General features: G+C 47.6%; 1 long non-coding RNA gene and 1 pseudogene across 2 annotated transcripts; both read left to right on the top strand.

Moving 5' to 3' along the window:
- The first annotated feature begins 18 nt into the window (after positions 1 to 18).
- Positions 19 to 8,047, top strand: LOC308164435 (cryptochrome-1-like; annotated as a pseudogene). Its single transcript has 9 exons — positions 19 to 724; positions 799 to 943; positions 1,821 to 2,005; positions 2,227 to 2,333; positions 5,326 to 5,466; positions 5,666 to 5,977; positions 6,962 to 7,113; positions 7,332 to 7,534; positions 7,902 to 8,047. The product of its transcript is annotated as a cryptochrome-1-like (transcript).
- A 695-nt stretch (positions 8,048 to 8,742) lies between these two features.
- LOC308164566 lies at positions 8,743 to 10,164 on the top strand. The gene is made up of 3 exons (XR_013937638.1): positions 8,743 to 8,825; positions 9,100 to 9,207; positions 10,039 to 10,164. It is a non-coding gene; the product is annotated as an uncharacterized lncRNA (long non-coding RNA).
- The last annotated feature ends 12,456 nt before the right edge of the window (positions 10,165 to 22,620 follow it).

Genomic DNA, 22,620 nt, shown 5'->3' with positions numbered 1-22,620 from the left:
CGACACTGCCTCTGGTGGGATGGGGCTCGAGGGCTGTTCTCCAGGGGGGGTGGGGGGGGGGAGCTCCAAGCAGCAGCTGACCCTGGAGGATATCGCTAAAAACATCAGAGAGCGAGAGTACAAAAGGATTGTGGTGATGGCAGGTGCAGGGATCAGCACCCCTAGTGGCATACCAGACTTCAGGTCCCCCGGCAGTGGTCTTTATGACAACCTCCAACAGTACGACCTGTCCTATGCAGAAACCATATTTGAGATCAACTTCTTTCACCACAACCCCAAGCCCTTCTTTGCCCTGGCTAAATAACTTTACCCCGGGAACTACCAGCCCAACTTGACACACTACTTTGTACGACTCCTCCACGACAAGGGTCAGCTTCTCAGGATGTACACACAGAATATCGACGGGTTAGAGAGAATGGCAGGGATTCCTCCTGGGATGCTGGTGGAGGCACATGGCACATTTGCTAAATTGCTACTGCTACTTGTACTGTGTGTCTGAGAGAATACAAGGGAGAAGAGCTGCGTCCTGATGTGATGAAGGGGGTGGTTCCTAAGTGTCCCACCTGTAAGGGCGTGGTCAAGCCTGACATCGTCTTCTTCGGGGAAGAGCTTCCTCAGAACTTCTTTAACTACCTGCGAGACTTCCCCCTGGCCGACCTGCTCATCATCATGGGCACGTCTCTAGAGCTGCACAACAGCGGAGAGAAACGCGCTACAGAGAGTCGTGAGAACAGCACAGAAGATCACCGGCGCCCCCCTCCCCTCTCTGGAGGAGCTGTACAACACACGCTGTCTCAGGAGGGCCTCCAAGATCTACGACCTCCAAGAAGTACGACTCTGAGCCCTTCGGGAAGGAGAGAGACGCAGCGATCAAGAAGCTGGCCAGCGAGGCCGGCGTGGACGTCACGGTCCGCATCTCCCACACGCTCTACGACCTGGACAAGTGAGTCCTCCTCCTCCTCCTCCCTCCTCCTCCTCCTTCTCCTCCTCCCTCCTCCCTCCTCCCTCCTCCTCCTCCTCCCTCCTCCCTCCTCCTCCTCCTCCCTCCTCCCTCCTCCTCCTCCCTCCTCCTCCCTCCTCCCTCTCCCTCCTCCTCCCTCCTCCTCCTCCCTCCTCCTCCCTCCTCCTCCTCCTCCCTCCTCCTCCTCCTCCTCCTCCCCCTCCTCCTCCTCCTCCCTCCTCCTCCTCCCTCCTCCTCCTCCCTCCTCCTCCTCCCTCCCTCCTCCTCCCTCCCTCCTCCCTCCTCCTCCTCCTCCCTCCTCCTCCTCCTCCCTCCTCCCTCCTCCTCCCTCCTCCTCCTCCTCCCTCCTCCTCCTCCTCCCTCCTCCTCCTCCCTCCTCCCTCCTCCTACTCCCCCTCCTCCTCCTCCTCCCTCCTCCTCCTCCTCCCTCCCCCTCCTCCTTCTCCTCCCCCTCCTCCTCCTCCTTCCTCCTCCCTCCCTCCCTCCTCCTTCCTCCTCCTCCTCCTCCCTCCTCCCTCCTCCTCCTCCTACTCCCCCTCCTCCTCCTCCCTCCTCCTCCTCCTCCTCCCTCCTCCTCCTCCTCCTCCTGAGTCCAGCTAGCTCTATGAAGCACAGCGCACCTCACAAATGTTATTTTTATTTCCATCATGAATGGTCTTCTATACACTATACTGTGTAAATGTCATGGACCACAATTATGGTCTTCACTTTCCCTCCTTTGAGGTCATTCCATTCAATCCCTCATCACCTTTTTTTCTCCTCACTATTATGTGCGCCCTCCCCATCTGACTCATCCTCTCTCTCTCTCTGTCTCTCTCTCTCTCTCTCTCTCTCTCTCTCTCTCAATCTCTCTCTCTAGGATCATCGAGCTGAATGGCGGACAGTCTCCCCTCACCTACAAGCGTTTCCAGACCCTGATCAGCCACATGGACGCGGTGGAGATGCCAGCGGAGGCCATCACCCCCGAGGTCATGGGGAGGTGCTCCACCCCCCTCTCTGACGACCACGACGACAAGTTCGGGGTCCCCTCCCTGGAGGAGCTGGGTGAGTTACCTAAACAGGCTAACACGGCTAACGTGTGTGGGTTGGACTTAAATATCGGGCCCGGTTTGTTGACCCGTGTTTGAGTTAAACCTGGGTTTGAGAAATGTACGTGTGGGTTATGCTTATACAGTGTTTACATGAAAGCTTATGGAAGGGGTGTTGAGTGAATGTTTGTTCCAGTCGTTGACCTCTGACCTGTGAGAGTGATGTGGTCTCTGCAGGCTTCGACACGGACGGCCTGTCCTCGGCCGTGTGGCCCGGGGGGGAGAGCGAGGCCCTCACCCGTCTGGAGAGACACCTGGAGAGGAAGGTCAGTCACTCATCCACAGTCCTCACAAACACACAAACACACACAGCAACATGTACACACACACACACACAGCAACATGTACACACAAACACACACAGCAACATGGACACACAAACACACACAGCAACATGTACACACAAACACACACAGCAACATGGACACACAAACACACACAGCAACATGTACACACAAACACACACAGCAACATGTACACACACACACACACAGCAACATGGACACACAAACACACACAGCAACATGTACACACACACACACAGCAACATGGACACACAAACACACACAGCAACATGGACACACAAACACACACAGCAACATGTACACACACACACACACAGCAACATGGACACACACACACACACAGCAACATGTACACACACACACACACAGCAACATGTACACACAAACACACACAGCAACATGGACACACAAACACACACAGCAACATGTACACACACACACAGCAACATGGACACACAAACACACACAGCAACATGTACACACACACACACACAGCAACATGGACACACACACACACACACAGCAACATGTACACACAAACACACACAGCAACATGTACACACAAACACACACAGCAACATGTACACACACACACACACAGCAACATGGACACACAAACACACACAGCAACATGTACACACACACACATACACACACAAACACACACAGCAACATGGACACACAAACACACACAGCAACATGTACACACACACACACACAGCAACATGTACACACAAACACACACAGCAACATGGACACACAAACACACACAGCAACATGTACACACAAACACACACAGCAACATGTACACACACACACACAGCAACATGTACACACAAACACACACAGCAACATGGACACACAAACACACACAGCAACATGGACACACACACACACACACAAACACACACAGCAACATGGACACACAAACACACACAGCAACATGGACACACACACACACACACACAAACACACACACACACACACACACACAAACACACACAGCAACATGGACACACAAACACACACAGCAACATGGACACACAAACACACACAGCAACATGTACACACACACACACACAGCAACATGGACACACACACACACACAGCAACATGTACACACAAACACACACAGCAACATGTACACACAAACACACACAGCAACATGGACACACAAACACACACAGCAACATGTACACACAAACACACACAGCAACATGTACACACAAACACACACAGCAACATGTACACACAAACACACACAGCAACATGGACACACAAACACACACAGCAACATGTACACACAAACACACACAGCAACATGTACACACAAACACACACAGCAACATGTACACACACACACACAGCAACATGGACACACAAACACACACAGCAACATGGACACACAAACACACACAGCAACATGTACACACAAACACACACAGCAACATGGACACACAAACACACACAGCAACATGGACACACAAACACACACAGCAACATGTACACACACACACACACACAGCAACATGGACACACAAAAACACACAGCAACATGGACACACAAACACACACAGCAACATGTACACACACACACACACAGCAACATGTACACACAAACACACACAGCAACATGTACACACAAACACACACAGCAACATGTACACACAAACACACACAGCAACATGTACACACACACACACAGCAACATGTACACACAAACACACACAGCAACATGTACACACACACACACAGCAACATGGACACACAAACACACACAGCAACATGGACACACAAACACACACAGCAACATGTACACACAAACACACACAGCAACATGTACACACAAACACACACAGCAACATGTACACACACACACACACAGCAACATGGACACACACACACACACACAGCAACATGGACACACACACACACACAGCAACATGGACACACACACACACACACAAACACACACAGCAACATGGACACACACACACACACAAACACACACAGCAACATGTACACACACACACACACACAAACACACACAGCAACATGGACACACAAACACACACAGCAACATGGACACACACACACACAGCAACATGGACACACACACACACACACACACAAACACACACAGCAACATGTACACACACACACACACACACAAACACACACAGCAACATGGACACACACACACACACAGCAACATGGACACACACACACACACAGCAACATGGACACACACACACACACACAGCAACATGGACACACAAACACACACAGCAACATGGACACACACACACACACACAAACACACACAGCAACATGGACACACACACACACACACAAACACACACAGCAACATGTACACACACACACACACACACAAACACACACAGCAACATGGACACACAAACACACACACACACACACACACACACACAGCAACATGGACAGTATGTGGACCCCCCCCCCCCCCCCGCAAAGTAGCTAGTCCAAAAAGTACCATTGAAATCGTATAATCACCAACTGTGATAACAGAGTGACACCTGGAGATTTAGTTTCCGGCCCCGATTTTCTTTCACAGGGCCACTTCAGCCTTTGTAGGTCTGCTGACTCCTGTCCCCATTCTGTCAACCAGTGGGCTCTTACCCTGATCCCCTGCTCTGTTTTACCCAACTCTTGTGTGCGCAAGGGGCACTGCTGCACGAGTCATGTAACAAACATGTTGGAGTGCTCTTCTTCTAGCTGACCTCTTATCTTCGATTCATTTACTTCTGTTGTGCACACACCTCCTCCACACCTCCTCCTCGGGTTTTTACTGGGTCAGGGTCAAGGGAAAAGGGGCCAGGCAACTTCTCAAATCAGATCAAATAGCCCTTCTGTGACGTTTGCCTTTTTACAAGACATAATGCAGGTTTGTATCTCTTTGGGAGAGGTGTGATGACGTCTGTTCCTTCCCCAGGCGTGGGTGGCTAACTTTGAGCGCCCGCGGATGAACGCCAACTCTCTGCTAGCGAGCCCCACGGGCCTCAGCCCCTACCTGCGCTTCGGCTGCCTCTCCTGCCGCCTCTTCTACTTCAAACTCACCGACCTCTACAGGAAGGTATGTACTCGTCTATGTACTCTCTAAAGATATATTCATGAATGTTTTGTTGCTGTATTCGGGTTGATTGTGAATAATAAGCAGATCCCAACAGGCCGCAGCCTTTAACCCGAACCCTCCTAGTTATCATGACACATCTTTGCTATAACACACATCTGTTTATTAAATAATATACAACACACACCTCTCTCCCCCTCAGGTGAAGAAGAACAGCTCCCCTCCCCTCTCTCTCTACGGTCAGCTCCTGTGGCGCGAGTTCTTCTACACCACCGCCACCAACAACCCGCGCTTCGACAAGATGGAGGGCAACCCCATCTGCGTGCAGATCCCCTGGGACCGCAACCCCGAGGCGCTGGCCAAGTGGGCGGAGGGCCGGACGGGCTTCCCCTGGATCGACGCCATCATGACCCAGCTGAGGCAGGAGGGCTGGATCCACCACCTGGCCCGGCACGCCGTGGCCTGCTTCCTCACCCGGGGGGACCTGTGGATCAGCTGGGAGGAGGGCATGAAGGTGAGGGGGGGGGCATGAAGGTGAGGGGGGCGGGGGGGACATGAAGATGAGGGGGGGAGGAGGGTGTGTGGGGGGGGAGGGGAGGGAATAAAGGTGAGGGGGGGGTGGAGGTGAGGGGGGGGAGGGTGTGTGGGGGGGGAGGGGAGGGAATAAAGGTGAGGGGGGGGAGGGCATGAAGGTGAGGGGGGGGGGGGGAGGGTATGAAGGTGGGGGGAGGAGGGGGGGGCATGAAGGTGACTAGGGCTACAGGGATTTACTTTTAACATCCATCGCTGTCCTACCAAGACTGTCCTCGGCTTGTGTACCACCGACTGGCTTAGTTCATTCCTAATGATGGTGACACACTGTATGGTAATGTTCCAGTAACAGATACCTTAGTAGCGACCTGCAACACGTATTGTTATTCATGTCCAGGGTTGTGACTTTCAAGAACTTTGGCGAGACACGGTCTCACAATGTGTGCCTATACTGTGTAAATGTCATACAGTAACTAACTAGATACTGTGTGTATGTGTGTGTGTGTGTGTGTCTGTGTCTGTGTGTGTGTGTGTGTGTGTGTGTGTCTGTGTCTGTGTCTGTGTGTGTGTGTGTGTGTGTGTGTGTGTGTGTCTGTGTCTGTGTCTGTGTGTGTGTGTGTGTGTCTGTGTCTGTGTGTGTGTGTGTCTGTGTCTGTGTCTGTGTCTGTGTGTGTGTGTGTGTGTGTGTCTGTGTCTGTGTCTGTGTGTGTGTGTGTGTCTGTGTCTGTGTCTGTGTCTGTGTCTGTGTCTGTGTCTGTGTGTGTGTGTGTGTCTGTGTGTGTGTGTGTGTGTGTGTGTGTGTGTGTGTGTGTGTCTGTGTCTGTGTCTGTGTGTGTGTGTGTGTGTGTGTGTGTGTGTGTGTGTGTGTGTCTGTGTCTGTGTGTGTGTGTGTGTGTGTATGTGTGTGTGTGTGTGTGTCTGTGTCTGTGTGTGTGTGTGTGTGTGCGCGTGCGTGCGTGTGTGTCAGGTGTTTGAGGAGCTGCTCCTGGATGCAGACTGGAGCGTGAACGCGGGCAGCTGGATGTGGCTGTCGTGCAGCAGCTTCTTCCAGCAGTTCTTCCACTGCTACTGTCCTGTCGGCTTCGGACGGAGGACAGACCCCAACGGAGACTACATCAGGTGGGGTTTAGTTTGTTTTGTATACAGGTTAGTTGTACAGTAGGAGGTTAGGTATACAGGTCAGGTACTCTAGGTCTAACTTCAGTCTTGCAATACAGTATGCTGAACCACTAAGGGCCACTCAAAATAACATGTTTTACTGAATATGATATGATGATAATCTGCAAGACGCATTATACTCAACTAAAGGGGAAACGTGTGTGTGTCCCGTCTTGCAGACGCTACCTACCCATTCTGCGGGGCTTTCCGGCCAAATACATCTACGACCCTTGGAACGCCCCGGAGAGTGTGCAGAAAGTGGCCAAGTGTGTGATCGGAGTGCACTACCCCAAGCCCATGGTGCAGCACGCGGAGGCCAGCCGCATCAACATAGAGCGCATGAAGCAGATCTACCAGCAGCTGTCATGCTACAGGGGCCTGGGTGAGGAAGGAGAGGGGAGGGGGGAGGGGGGATGGGGGATGTTGTGTTCCCCCAGGACAAATGCAATGGGTCAGACCTTGGACAAACCGGTATCACTAGCACAGGACTGTAGGGCAGGGTTCCCGTGCTGGGCGTAAAAAGCCTTTAAGTCTAAAATCCAGGTAGGGAGTTTATCCGGGGGGGGCAACAGTTGCTATGCAGTCCAAGGTCGCTATGCGGTCCAAGACAAAGGGGAAACAGAAGGGCTCTTTTCTAGTCCAGAACATGAGTGACAGCTTCACTGTCAGAGTTTCACAGTGTTAACTAACCCTAAACCTTCTCCTGTCTCTGTGTTAACTAACCCTAACCCTTCTTCTGTCTCCCTCAGGCCTGCTGGCCACGGTCCCGTCCAACGCCAACGGCAGCGGCGAGGCGTCCTCAGGCATGATGGGTAACAGAGAGGCGTCCTCAGGGATGATGGGGGGGTTCCCCTCTGGAGAGGGCTCACACACGGCTGCTCCGTCTGGTGAGTGACGATTAAACCTCCCCTCCCCTAACTCACCCCCCCCCTCCCCTAACTCACCCCCCCCCCTCCCCTAACTCACCCCCCCCTCCCTTTCCTCGGCCCTCATGACCCCAGAAGTTATCGCCAGTGCCCCAGTATATGTGAGGGACTGGGTAGTGATGTTGTTGTTGTTGTTTCTGCAGGGTACCAGACGCCAGCACACTCCCAGGCAGACTGGCACAGTGGGGTCATGGTGTACCCCCAGACTGACCCCCAAACCAGCATGAGCTCACAACAACAACAACAACAACAACAACAACAACAACAACAACAACAACAACAACAACAACAAGGTGGGTTTGGCTGGATCAAGTACATCCTGTATCGCACATGACTTTTTCACTCTTAAGCCAAACTTCTTGGAGAAAGCTTCATTTTCCCCTTATTATTCTGTATGATAATTATCGTGCCATTATCGTGTGAATGCACTACTTCTTCCCTCCTTACACACACTCACACTCACACTCACACACACACACACACACACACACACACACACACACACACACTCTCTCTCTCTCTCTCTCTCTCTTATGAGCCCATTATCGTATGTGTCCCTCCTTTTCGAGTGAGTGACACCCTTTGAGTGTCTAGAAAAGTCGAATGTATTATTATTATTATTGTTGTTCTTTTCCCATCACCCCTAACTCTGCGTTTCTCCTCCAGGTTATTCAGGCAGCAACAGTGGCAGCTTGGTGTGTTACAGCCAAGGACCCCAGCAGATGCCTGGCATGGCCCTGCAGCGAGGTGCCCCTAACCCTAACCCATTACAGACAGACGTGGATGGTTGAACCTTGATGAACCTGCACATGTGATCATGCCAACACTTGCCCCTATGACATAGCTAGTTATAAATAAGATTTGCATGGACAGATCTGTTGTGTAGGACTAGATGTTGATATCTGAGGGATATCAACATCTAGTCCTACACAACAGATCTAAATAAGATTTGCATGGACACATTCTAGATTGCAGCAAAGTCTATCATTGCTGCTTTTCTGACCTGACCCTCCTTTCTCAGGGTTAGGGCTCCACTCCGCCACGCTCTCCGGTGGTAAACGGCACAGCGAGGACTCAGGCCACGGGACGGGCTCGAAGGTCCAGAGACAGAGCAGCACCCTATAGCCAGGTAAGACTGAGACCAGAGACAGAGCTGCACCCTATAGCCAGGTAAGACTGAGACCAGAGACAGAGCTGCACCCTATAGCCAGGTAAGACTGAGACCAGAGACAGAGCTGCACCCTATGGCCAGGTAAGACTGAGACCAGAGACAGAGCTGCACCCTATAGCCAGGTAAGACTGAGACCAGAGACAGAGCTGCACCCTATAGCCAGGTAAGACTGAGACCAGAGACAGAGCTGCACCCTATAGCCAGGTAAGACTGAGACCAGAGACAGAGCTGCACCCTATAGCCAGGTAAGACTGAGACCAGAGACAGAGCTGCACCCTATAGCCAGGTAAGACTGAGACCAGAGACAGAGCTGCACCCTATAGCCAGGTAAGACTGAGACCAGAGACAGAGCTGCACCCTATAGCCAGGTAAGACTGAGACCAGAGACAGAGCTGCACCCTATAGCCAGGTAAGACTGAGACCAGAGACAGAGCTGCACCCTATAGCCAGGTAAGACTGAGACCACGGAGACCAAATGTCCATGCGTTTATCACAGGTTCTATACATGATTAAATGCTACACTCGCTGGACAGAAAGAGGGAATGTCACTGTAGAATAGAGTGAAGTTTAGTAGAAAAGGTTGGCTGTGGCACGGTTGATATCTTGAGTCTATCTGTGTCCGGACAGCGTAACAAACCGTTGTTTATGATGACAGATATCTGAGTGGTTGACAGAATCTGTTTCCCTTTTTTTAATTTCACTAGGCCATCTCCATGGACTGATAGCTACTTTTTTTCTTTACATTGCAGGTGAGAGAGTAAACCCGGGGGGGGGGGTCAGACCACAAAGCCATCAATGATTGGAGGACGTCTGAAGTGACGTTACTTTACCACGTCTCCAACCTGCTACATCTGATGGGACAACCTGCGCCCAGAAAGAGAAGAGTGCATCGACCTGTCCCGTCTCTAAGCACATTCAACCAGTTTGTAAAGTGTTGGACTGTATATAATCACCTGGACTGTATATAATCACTTGGACTGTATATAATCACTTGGACTGTATATAATCACCTGGACTGTATATTATCACCTGAACTGTATCACTTGGACTGTATATAATCACCTGGACTGTATATAATCACCTGGACTGTATATAATCACCTGGACTGTATACAATCACCTGGACTGTATATAATCACTTGGACTGTATATAATCACCTGGACTGTATATAATCACATGGACTGTATATTATCACCTGAACTGTATCACTTGGACTGTATATAATCACCTGGACTGTATATAATCACCTGGACTGTATACAATCACGTGGACTATTCCCATCCAGTCAATACTGGCATCATTGTCAACGTTGTGGCCCTGGAAACGCTGCTGCAACTTTTGTCAACTGTCTACTGTTGGGTACAAAATATGACACGGTCTGGTGAAAGGGGGAACAAGTCGGCAGCCGATTTAATGTTCAGACTTTTATTTGTAAAAAACAATGTAAATCCATTTCAGCGTTGTTGAAAATCAACGACACACTCGTTAAGTCAACTAACACAGCTTGTTTTGTGAGCCTGCTAACAATGTAAAGTAGTGTTCTAGTTAACTAGGTAGCAGTGGGGATCACTCACAAATCCAATGCGTTGCAATATTTAGTCTGAACATTTTGATTGTTCCCCCTTTCACCAGACTGGGTCACACATCTTTATATGTATACAGTATATATATACTGTATATGGATTTTAATTTGGCTCACATACAACCTGTATATATTTGATATTGTATGTTGTCTTTCTTGTGTACTGTAGTGATAGGCCCATTGATATATTTTTGATATAAAGAATCATTGTGGATTGATTTCTGTTCTCAACGAAAATGTATATAAAAACAGAACGTTTCTACAGAGTAGACAGTTCCTAGACTGTGAGAAACCGTCTCAGTGTCAGATCGCTCCGCCAACTGCTTCTCTCTGTCCATCCAGATCTTCAGTCTGTTTAGATTTCATTCTTCCTCTTCTTTCTGTCTCCTGTTTTTTTCCTTACCTCCATACAGTCTGGCTATCCTTCAACATTGCCCTCTTATTCGGTTGTTAAGTCTGACGTCAAACGTGACGTTTAGCAATTTCCGGGTCCAAACCAGAAATTCCCTGCACCAGAGTACCAGTGTACTAAAGCACCAGAGTACTACAGCACCAGAGTACCAGTGTACTACAGCACCAGAGTACCAGTGTACTAAAGCACCAGAGTACCAGTGTACTACAGCACCAGAGTACCAGTGTACTAAAGCACCAGAGTACCAGTGTACTACAGCACCAGAGTACCAGTGTACTACAGCACCAGAGTACCAGTGTACTAAAGCACCAGAGTACCAGTGTACTACAGCACCAGAGTACCAGTGTACTAAAGCACCAGAGTACCAGTGTACTAAAGCACCAGAGTACCAGTGTACTAAAGCACCAGAGTACCAGTGTACTACAGCACCAGAGTACCAGTGTACTAAGGCACCAGAGTACCAGTGTACTAAAGCACCAGAGTACCAGTGTACTACAGCACCAGAGTACCAGTGTACTAAAGCACCAGAGTACCAGTGTACTACAGCACCAGAGTACCAGTGTACTACAGCGGTAGAATGACAGTTCAATAGTTTTTTAGACTGGGATCTATTCATACAACAAGGGACACAGCACTTTCCCGTTTTTCCCATATTTGTCAGTGTCTTTGAGCCGTGGAAAAGCGCTATACAAATATAATGAATTATTATTATTACTGAGGCATTTCGAAGAGAGCGCCTTAGCCAACGTTGGACCCAGGAAACACGTCACGACTTAACAACCGAATTGACAAAACGTGTTACTGTGTCACTGTGTCACTGTGTCTCTAAACATCTTTGACGGACAGTAACTGTCACTGTTATCCTTCCTTGTCCCCTTACCTCCATGACCTGACCTGACATGGCATATGGCGCTTTTCCACCAGCGGCCCGGCTCGCTTCGGCTCGGTTCGGGTCGGGTCGGGTCGGGTCGCTTCGGCCCGCTTTTGAACAGTTCTGGTTTTCCAGTATACACAACAGACCAGGAACGAGTAGGAGGAGTAGGCGATAGTAGGCGGAGTTACGCGTCATAAAAGCGCGCCATGGTGGTGACGCATATTTTCACGAGACACAACACAGCCACAACAACAGCGACATGGAGGAACTTGAAGCTATTGTATGCCTTTCCCTCGGCATGTGGTATATTATTAACCGTGGTTTTTTGGAGAGAAAGAGAAAGAGAGAGAGGAAGCTATGTACACATAATAAAGTCATGTTTTTTTAACCCTTAAAACCACTGCCTTCACTTGTCTGCTTTATGAACTGTAGTATCAATGTGTGCTGTGTTATTCACGGACAAACACGGTGCCCTTTGCGGGTTAATAACTTCGGTTTACCGTGGGTTAGGATAACAATCCAAAACCATTTGAATGGTGTCGATCCTACACTCCTATCACCGTCGACACAGCGCGGAGCGAATTCCCACGATTCTCTCCCCCCGCTGTCAACGGGAGTTTCAACCAGCTGGCGCGGTGCTGCACTCTCTCTATTTCGGGCTAAACTGTGCAGTGTAAAAATGTTTTCCTCCAGCAACCGGACACTTCCATAAATAACAACAAATATGTAATATGTAAATATGTATAATACGAATGAATGAATGGTCTTTATTGTCATTGCTATAGTACAGGTACCAAACAACGAAATTTGGGAGGGGTGGCTCCCCTGGTGCTAGGAAAGAAAAAAAAAACTAAAAAAACAAGAAGGGAAAGGAGCTGGTTTACATAAATAAAGGCTATGTACACTATCCACTATACTATACTGTACAGATAAAACACTGTGCTGTACTCTATGCTATGCTATACCTATTCTAACATTTCCTATTTCTCTGCAACCTTATGTACCCTAGGGTTGTCATATTGCACATAGTGTTATTGCACATTCATTTAAAGTGTTGCAGTTTGCAGGCTTGAAATGTACACATTTGTGCCTCAGCACTACACCTGATTTTTCAATCCAGCAGCTGCCATCAATCCGTCCAGACTGTCCAGGGCCCAGAACCTAGGTCTTTGCTGTGTTCAGGGCCTGGATGGCCCTGGGGTAGAAGCTGAGCTTCAGTCTGTTTGTCCACGTTCATTGATAAAATGACGCCAGGGATGGAAAGGGGTGATGGCAGTTTTAGAAGGGGGATGATGAAGCGCTGGACTATGGAACGGCACAGCACAGCACAACGGGGGGAAATGCGATAAGAATTATGTCAAAATGCAGCACCATCATGCACAGATCAGCCTTAAAACATGTAACGTTATATATATATATATATATCGTTATACAGGGAGCGATGTATTTCTACGGAAAGGCTGATAGATTGTAGAATCTTCTTGTCGGTAAAACGATGGAATCAATCTATTGAGGATTGTGATCTTAAATGCGTTGTGTCATTCTATATATTTATATTTTAAAAAAGTGTTTTGAAGTTAATTGTTAATGTCATCCCTCTTCACCAGTCATTGTGCATTCCAACATTGGTCTTAAATCGAATGGCCTACAGCTTATCTACACAGGACCAGGAGAAAGCACAAAAGTGTCATAATAGCATTTATTGTTGTTAAAAAGTATCTACTTTATCTGGAGTAGCCTATTTTCACTTTGTTTGGTGGCTCATATGTTGCTAAGATCAACGTTCACTGATGGACAATGAAATACTTTGGATTTCCATAAACCAACAGTAAAGTTCTCCTGATCCATATTAGATTTACATAATCATCATAATCACTGGCTATATTTCAATATTGCTGCTGTTGTTGAAATGAAATATGTCTGTCTTACATGATGCCTTACAATTTAATAATAGTCATATGTCGTTGTCAAAAAAAAAAATCACACAAATAAACCTCCTCTACCATAGATATTATATACGTAGATGTTCCTTTAACAATCAATTAACCAATTAGACTTGCTCCCACAACAACACTGTCTGGAAGGCTGCTGTCCGGTGGCTATCCTAGTCTATTTGCTACATCACAAATTCATATTTGTTTTCCTTATATGACTCTTATTATGAAGAGTCAAACATATCAGGCTCTGTTGGCCTTCTGTGTCGCGCTGATTGTAACTCAGACAGCAGAAGGTGAGTTGTTCAGGTCTGTATTCTAGTTCAGGTCTGTATTGTATCTCTGGGCAGCCTGGCTACAGCTCCTCATACGCTGCTAGCCTAAGCCTGCTACATCAGCAGGTTGTTGGGTCACATCCCCTCTAGACCACGGAGCAGAGCTAGGTCACGTACACGGAGCAGAGCTAGGTCACGTACACGGAGCAGAGCTAGGTCACGTACACGGAGCAGAGCTAGGTCACGTACACGGAGCAGAGCTAGGTCACGTACACGGAGCAGAGCTAGGTCACGTACACGGAGCAGAGCTAGGTCACGTACACGGGGATTTTTGAAGACTAGGTTTTTCCTAAAAAAACAACAACAAAAACACACACAAGCGGTTATAGAAAAAGACCTCCGTCCACAAGAGCATCATCATGCCAGCCAGGCCGGTAGGCGGCGATAAAACCTCATATGTCATCATATCTTCATATGTCATCATATCATCGTATTTCCTAAAAGACACTTGACGGAACTGTCGTTCGGGATGTCGTTTCCATCTGTGAGACATTTTTGACGCACGTATTACCTAAACCAGCCTGTAAACCTGCTCGCTACCAGGTTTGCTCAGAAGGATTGGTTGCATAGCAACCAAGCAGCGAATTATTTGAGCCACATTGATGGAAGCTGAAATTAGCGCCCGGATCTGATTTAAACCTGGATCAGAGTTAATCACCCTACGTGGAATACCCCCCCAGGTGTGTTTTACCTATTTACCTTACCCCTATGGTGTACAAAATAACAAGACAATATTTTCCCCTCCTCATTCACCTCCACAAAGGCCTTATGGGCCATGGTGGACAGGGAGAGCCCGCCACTCCCGTTCATCCCTGACAGGTCAGCCTTGGCCTCGTCAAACACGTCTGTCATACCCAGCTGAGCCAGGGGCGTGTTCAGATTCAGATTCAGATAACGTTTATTGCCATTATGCTTGACACATATAGGAATTTGTTTTGGCATTTACAGAAGGTGCATTTATGCTTTTTTCACATATACATGAACAAAACAAGTACAAATACAAATGCAAAAACAGGCAAAACCAGGACAACACAGGACAGACAGTGCATGGATAGTGCTGTATATAAAGTGCAGTGCAGAGTTTATTCAAGGTCCAGTGCATGTTCAGTCCTGGGCAGACTTGGAGGCGGGGGTGAGGGGGAAGCCAGAGTCATTTAGCAGCCTGGCGGCTGAGGGGAAGAAACTGAGCCTGTGGCGGGCCTTTAATGTCTTAGGCAGCCGCAACCTTCTTCCAGAGGGAAGCAGGGTGAGGAGGCCGTGGCCGGGGTGGAAGGGGTCGGCCATGATCTTCCTTGCCCTCCTCAGGGCCCTGGTGTCATGCAGGGAGTTGAGGGAGGGCAAGGGACAGCCGATCACCCTCTCTGCTGCAACTTGGCCTTGTCCTTGGTCGTTGCAGCAGGGAACCAGGTGATGATGGAGTGGGTGAGGATGGCCTCTATGATGGCCGTGTAAAACTGGACCATCATGGACCTCGGCAGCCTGAGTTGAATGACTGAATTGATGATAGAGTGCCATATAATGGCGTGTTAAATTGGATTTAAATCTGAAGATTGCTCCCCATTGCTGTCAGGATTGCAGAGTCTCTCCCTATCTTCTGCCATAGACTTCATCTTTTCAGGCTACACCTTAACTGTCCCTCAAACCTCTGAATCCCCCTGTTCAGTTTCTCAACTGTATATTACCAAAAAAGGTGTCCACTAAATTCCAAAAATGTAAATGTAAAGACTGACTTTCCTTTCCACTTCACTTTTGGCCCTGAAAAGTGGGCTGACCTTATTTATTTTAGAATAGAACTTTGTTGTCCAACCTGTGACGATATATAGTTCAGAGATAAAATCCTAGTACGGTGTGAGGTTACAGCAGCACATGGACAATCTGCAGGGTGGGACCTGGACACACACACACACACACACACACACAGACTTTCACAAATGCACACCATGTGGGTTCACACACCCAATCACAAATACACAACAACTGGTTCACACAAGATACACACATACACTTGATTGACAACTTTCACAAATTTACACTCACAGGCACTCACAGTGATACTGATATCCACCAGGTGCTTAGATATTATACAGGCACACAGACACACACACACACACACACACACTTTTAGAAAAAGAATAAAATCACAAGAAGGTAAGGAGCTGGTTTACATAAATAAAGGCTATGTACACAATCCACTGTACTATACTGCACAGATAGTCAACTAGGGTTGTCATATTGCACAATAGTATTTTTTCACGTTATTTAAAGTGTCAGTTTGCAGGCTTGAAATGTACATGTTTGTGCCTCAGCACTACACCTGATTTTTTCAGTCCAGCAGCTGCCATACAATCCGTCCAGACTGTCCAGGGCCCAGAACTTAGGTCTTTGCTGTGTTCAGGGCCTGGACGGCCCTGTGGTAGAAGCAGTTCTTCAGTCTGTTTGTCTTAGCGGCCGGGGTTCTGTACCTCCTTTTCGAGGGCAGCCTGATAAAGTGAACGTGCCCAGGGTGGGTCGGGTCCCTGGAGATCTTGGAGGCCTTCCTGTTCCTAATGTACATGTCATGTCAATTGCATTCATATTAGATCATCCTCAGACACTTTTGTTGCAATTCTCAATGATGACCTCTTACAGTCTTTTAATGTGAGACCCCGACCCTGTCACAGCCCCCGACCCAGCCCCCGACCCTGTCACAGCCCCCGACCCAGCCCCCGACCCTGTCACAGCCCCCGACCCAGCCCCCGACCCTGTCACAGCCCCCGACCCAGCCCCCGACCCAGCCCCCGACCCAGCCCCCGACCCAGCCCCCGACCCAGCCCCCGACCCAGCCCTCGACCCTGTCACAGCCCCCGACCCAGCCCCCGACCCAGCCCCCGACCCAGCCCCCGACCCTGTCACCCCCCCCATCCCCCTGTCACCCCCCACAGCCCCCGACCCTCTCCTCCCCTCTCCAATGTACCGCACCCCTGGCAACAGTAGCCCCCACTCCCCCTGACACCCCAGCAGCAACTGCCTCCCCTTACCAACACCAGGAGCCAGGGAGCATGCTTCACACCTGGAGACACCGGTACTCACAGCTTTATAACATCTGAGCAGGTGAGAAGGCAGCTTTCCAGGGTGAATGTGAACAAGTCCAGAGGTCCAGACAACATCAACCCCAGGGTTCTGAAGGTGTGTGCTGGAGAGCTGGCGGACACATTCCAACATCTCTTCAGTCTATCTCTAAGACTGAGGAGGGTGCCACAGCTCTGGAAGACCTCTTGCATCGTCCCAGTGCCAAAGAAGGGACGGCCCAGCACCCCAAACGACTACAGACCTGTCGCCCTGACACCACAGGTCATGAAGATCCTGGAGAGGCTAGTGCTGCAACACCTTAAGCCCCAGGTGAAGGACTTCCTGGACCCCCGGCAGTTTGCATACCAGGAGAGCATGGGGGTGGAGGACGCCATCATTTACATGCTGCACAGGGCCTACACACACCTGGAGAGGCCACAGAGCATGGTGAGGACCATGTTCTTCGACTTCTCCAGTGCATTTAACACTATCAAGCCATCACTGCTGGCTGACAAACTAGCAGTGATGTGTGTGGAGGACTCCCTGACGGCTTGGATCCACAACTACCTCACAGACAGGCGTCAGTATGTGAGACTGCAGGGCTGTCAGTCTGAGGTGGTGGTGTGCAACACCGGTGCCCCCCAGGGAACTGTTCTGTCACCCTTTCTCTTCACCCTCTATACCTCCGACTTCCAGTTTAGCTCCGACCAGTGCCACCTGCAGAAGTTTTCGGATGACTCCTCTATCGTCGGTTACATCACAGACGACAGGGATGAGGAGTACAGGGCCCTGGTGGAGAGCTTCGTGCAGTGGTGCGACACCAACTACCTTTTGCTTAACACCAGCAAAACAAAGGAGTTGGTGGTGGATTTTAGGAGGAAGAGAAGGACCCCAGCCCCCATCACCATCAAGGGGGTGGAAGTCGAGAGGGTGGACTCCTACAGGTACCTGGGAGTACAAATTAATAACAAACTGGACTGGACTGACAACACCGAGGCTCTTCTCAGGAAAGGGCAGAGCAGACTGTTTTTCCTGAGAAGGCTGAGGTCTTTCGGTGTCTGCAACAAGCTGCTGCAAATGTTTTACCAGTCGGTGGTTGCCAGCGTTCTGTTCTTCGCCGTGGCCTGCTGGGGTGGAAACATCTGTGCCAGGGATGCTGCGAAGCTAAACAAACTGGTGAAGAAGGCCAGCTCTGTGGTGGGGACCGGGCTGGACAGCCTAGAGGTGGTGGCAGAACAGAGGATGGGGAAAAAACTGGCGGCCATGCTGGCCAATCCCTCCCACCCGATGTACTGCGAGCTGGCAGGGATGAGGAGCAAGTTCAGCCACAGATTTGTTCTCCCCCGTCAAAGCACAAAAAGATTTGGACAGTCCTTTATTCCAGCTGCACTCCGACTCTACAACCAGGCCCTGCAGGGTGGGGGAGACCTGGAGATGGAACTTTTGGAACTTTTTACTTATTGAGCCTGCACTGTTTTATGTTTTTTATTGAATGTTTTTCTGTTTTCTGTACTGAATGTTTTCTGCCCTAACTGAGCTGTTTGACAACAAAATTTCCCCATTGGGGACAATAAAGGTTTTCAATCAAAAAACAACGGTGGTGACGTTGACAAATGGCGTGAACTGTGAACTGGGTGAACTGATCGCGGGCTAACGTAGCTAAGATTGGTCTCCTGCAAGCCAGCTCACAGAATGTGATTTTAATCTTCTGGAACTGATGAAAACAATGAATCAAGAGTGGATGAATTAGTCAATTGTCTGATTGGCGGCTAGGTGCGCTGCGGCGACCAGGACCAGACAGCAAACCAGTTTAAACAAAGATCATGTAAGAATCGGGGCGCAGCGCAAAAACCCCACCACCATCATCCTCATCCTCCTCCTCCTACTGGAGTGAGTAACCACGCTATTCTCCGACTGAGGTGGGTGAACTACTGTTACTTTCTCTGCTTGTTTGAACTGTAGAACACTGGAGTCTGGGAACAAGTGGCTATCAGGACGGCGCCATCTTGTGGATCTCGCATCTCACTCTCGCAAGTCTAAAGAACACGGCGTGTCTTGCCGTGCGGCGTTTCTTCCTCTCCTCTCCCCTCCTCCCTTCCTCTCTTCCCTTCCTCTCCTCTCTTCCTCTCCTCCTCTCTTCCTCTCCTCCTCTCCCTCCTGGAGAGTAAAGGAGGAATCGAGGTTGTAGGAGTTGAGATGTCCTTGTCCCCTCCTGCGTCATGTGGTCACCGCCCCTTCCACCCAGATGTGGCCTTGGTGTTTAGAAGCCGAGTGTGACTGAATACTGGTATGTTGTTATGTTTGCAATAAATCCTCCTAACGTTTCAGCTACAAGACTGAGATGTTGTACATCATATCATATTAAGATATAGATCCCATCCCTTCTCAGTTTTCTATTAGATTAGATTATTTTCTGCACATACTCCTGGATGTACTCCAACACTATTCCTCCCCCCACATTTGTTAGATTGGCCTCTAGCCTGTGTGGACACATTGACATTGTTTAATGATGTTTGTTTTTTTTTATGTGATTTTCTTATTTTTGATGTTATGAAAGTTTAAAGGTTGAAGAGCCTCAATGTAACAAACAACAGTTTTAAGATCACTTTCTTATACTTATAGTTTGTTGTCTCAGTGTTATGTTTGTATTTCTGTTCAGTTGTGTATGTGTTTTTGTAGTCCACTAAATCTAGGACTACAATTCCCCAGATGTCTAGCCATTAGGTGAAATATTTGACACGTGTGGGGGAACCAGCCGAGGTTGCAGGACGGCAGGTAGGCAAAAATGGCTTGCTGTTGCTAGTGGCCAGACTCGCAGCACCGGTACTCGACAGGTTCAAAGTTTTGAAAGTAACGAATTATAAAATTAAAGACGATTTTCCCCCATCAACTCTTTAATTAAAACAACCATGGCTGACAGCACACCGACCGAGAAGACAGCGAAGGTGAGTTTCATTCATTTTCATTTCACATCTTTACCTCGGCGATGTCCGAGCTAGCAGCTAGCTATTCTGAACTCTGCACGGCTACGAGATACAAGACGGCACCTTGCTAAATAATAACCATGTCATATAAATAATAACCATGTCATATAAATAATAACCATGTCATGTCATTTGTGTTTTTTTCTCAGTTTCAAAAACAAATGGTATTTACACAAGTTCTGTGACAGAAATAACTGTTTACTGGTTTTTCCCCCATAAGGAGATGGGCTGCTGGAAGTTGTCAGGAAAGCCATCTGAAGAATATATTTTCTGACAGAGTTGTGATTTGTCAATACGAAAGGGTTTCATCATTTAGCTGTTTAGAATGGTGTAAGTTATTTTTTTGCTTCTTGTTCTTTTTTTGATTGAATCAATATTTTTGAAAGTTCTTTCGTTTTTTAACTGTTTCAAATAAATAAATGTGCCACAAAAAAATAAAATAAATAATAATTGAAAAGCAGTTGAGTGAAACTGATTATGTGGTTATGTTTAGAAGCCGAGTGTGACTGAATACTGGTATGTTGTATGTTTGCAATAAATCCTCCTAACGTTTCAGCTAGAAGACTAAGATGTTATGTACATCATATCATATTAAGATATAGATCCCATCCCTTCTCAGTTTTCTATTAGATTAGATTATTTTCTGCACATACTCCTGGATGTACTCCAACACTATTCCTCCCCCCACATTTGTTAGATTGGCCTTTAGCCTGTGTGGACACATTGACATTGTTTAATGATGTTTTTTTTTTTTTTTGTGATTTTCTTATTTTTGATGTTATGAAAGTTTAAAGGTTGAAGAGCCTCAATGTAACAAACAACAGTTTTAAGATCACTTTCGTATACTTATAGTTTGTTGTCTCAGTGTTATGTTTGTATTTCTGTTCAGTTGTGTATGTGTTTTTGTAGTCCACTAAATCTAGGACTACAATTCCCCAGATGTCTAGCCATTAGGTGAAATATTTGACACGTGTGGGGGAACCAGCCGAGGTTGCAGGACGGCAGGTAGGCAAAAATGGCTTGCTGTTGCTAGTGGCCAGACTCGCAGCACCGGTACTCGACAGGTTCAAAGTTTTGAAAGTAACGAATTATAAAATTAAAGACGATTTTCCAGCATCAACTCTTTAATTAAAACAACCATGGCTGACAGCACACCGACCGAGAAGACAGCGAAGGTGAGTTTCATTCATTTTCATTTCACATCTTTACCTCGGCGATGTCCGAGCTAGCAGCTAGCTATTCTGAACTCTGCACGGCTACGAGATACAAGACGGCACCTTGCTAAATAATAACCATGTCATATAAATAATAACCATGTCATATAAATAATAACCATGTCATATAAATAATAACCATGTCATGTCATTTGTGTTTTTTTCTCAGTTTCAAAAACAAATGGTATTTACACAAGTTCTGTGACAGAAATAACTGTTTACTGGTTTTTCCCCCATAAGGAGTTGGGCTGCTGGAAGTTGTCAGGAAAGCCATCTGAAGAATATATTTTCTGACAGAGTTGTGATTTGTCAATACGAAAGGGTTTCATCATTTAGCTGTTTAGAATGGTGTAAGTTATTTTTTTGCTTCTTGTTCTTTTTTTGATTGAATCAATATTTTTGAAAGTTCTTTCGTTTTTTAACTGTTTCAAATAAATAAATGTGCCACAAAAAAAAATTAATAATAATAATAATTGAAAAGCAGTTGAGTGAAACTGATTATGTGGTTATGTTTAGAAGCCGAGTGTGACTGAATACTGGTATGTTGTATGTTTGCAATAAATCCTCCTAACGTTTCAGCTAGAAGACTAAGATGTTGTACATCATATCATATTAAGATATAGATCCCATCCCTTCTCAGTTTTCTATTAGATTAGATTATTTTCTGCACATACTCCTGGATGTACTCCAACACTATTCCTCCCCCCACATTTGTTAGATTGGCCTCTAGCCTGTGTGGACATATTGACATTGTTTAATGATGTTTTTTTTTTGTTTGTGATTTTCTTATTTTTGATGTTATGAAAGTTTAAAGGTTGAAGAGCCTCAATGTAACAAACAACAGTTTTAAGATCACTTTCTTATACTTATAGTTTGTTGTCTCAGTGTTATGTTTGTATTTCTGTTCAGTTGTGTATGTGTTTTTGTAGTCCACTAAATCTAGGACTACAATTCCCCAGATGTCTAGCCATTAGGTGAAATATTTGAC

The sequence above is a fragment of the Nansenia antarctica genome (genome assembly GCF_963989245.1).
Source record: "Nansenia antarctica genome assembly, chromosome: 8".
In the NCBI taxonomy this organism is placed as follows: Eukaryota; Metazoa; Chordata; class Actinopteri; order Argentiniformes; family Microstomatidae; genus Nansenia; species Nansenia antarctica.
This window is presented reverse-complemented; position numbering and strand designations above follow the sequence as displayed.